At 55.0% G+C, this 1,112-nt stretch overlaps 1 pseudogene; it reads left to right on the forward strand.

The window, feature by feature from the left end:
- The first annotated feature begins 4 nt into the window (after positions 1-4).
- Positions 5-307, forward strand: LOC114818676 (homeobox protein aristaless-like 4 pseudogene; annotated as a pseudogene).
- The last annotated feature ends 805 nt before the right edge of the window (positions 308-1,112 follow it).

A 1,112-nucleotide genomic window follows, 5' to 3' on the forward strand; every position in this document is an offset into this window, starting at 1 on the left:
GGAGAGCAGTTTGGGAGAGGCTGACTTGCAGCCAAGCTCTGACCCTTCGGGAATGGACAGCACCTACCTCAGCGTGAAGGAGGCCGGGGTGAAGGTGACCCAGGACAGGGCCAGCACGGACCCCCCCAGCCCCATGGACAAGGCTGACTCGGAGAGCAACAAGGGCAAAAAGCGGAGGAACCGCACCACCTTCACTAGTTACCAGCTGGAGGAGCTGGAGAAGGTCTTCCAGAAGACCCACTACCCAGACGTCTATGCCAGGGAGCAGCTAGCCATGAGGACAGACCTCACCGAAGCTCGTGTACAGGTAACGGGGGGATGCCTTGGGGGCTGGGTGAGGGGTGGGCAAGCTGCAAACAAGCCCCTGCTCTTTGGGGAATGAAAACATGAGCCCTGCAAATTTGGTGTCCCTTGCTGTGCCTGAGGTCATCTACAGACCCACCACAGCCAAGCCCTTCCCAGAGCCTATGCACACCTCTCCAGCATGCTGAGGTCCATGTCTGACATGTCTATGTCCATGTCTGACACTAGTCTCAGCTCCTTTATTTGGGCTGGTGTCCTGAGCTGGAGAGGACCCTTGTCCTTGGGCTAGTGGGGCAGGTAAGCCTCACTGTCACCTTAAACAAAGCCATTACAAAAACTACTTTCTTCAGGAGACTTGACAAGGGACACAGGTTCATGAGTCCTTGAGTGGTAACCAGCTTTGCCACAGAATGGGATCCTTCTGGCGAGATGGGGATGCGGAGGTGACCAGGACCATAGTAGAGAGCGTGAGGTGATACAGGAGAGGCAGCTCTTCCTGCCTGCTTGGCTAACCAGGCACTGAAATTGTACGAAGCTTGGTGATCCGGAGCAAAAAGGTGCTCCCACCATCTTAAAAGGATCAGGAGAGGCCAACAGCCACGCTGCAGTCTCACTGCCTCCATCCACGCAGGTGCCAGCTCCCATGAACTACCTCCTTGGAACTAACCTGGGCATCCAGCAGATCCAAGCTCCACACTGAAGGAAAGAATGATTCTCTGAACGCTGCTCTTTCCTCTGAGTCAGTGTTAAACCAAAGGCCTGGCAGAGCTCAGAAGCATTTGCAAAATGGAGAACCATCACTTGGAGCA

This window comes from Antrostomus carolinensis, unplaced genomic scaffold (genome assembly GCF_000700745.2).
Source record: "Antrostomus carolinensis isolate BGI_N321 unplaced genomic scaffold, ASM70074v2 scaffold29226, whole genome shotgun sequence".
In the NCBI taxonomy this organism is placed as follows: domain Eukaryota; kingdom Metazoa; phylum Chordata; class Aves; order Caprimulgiformes; family Caprimulgidae; genus Antrostomus; species Antrostomus carolinensis.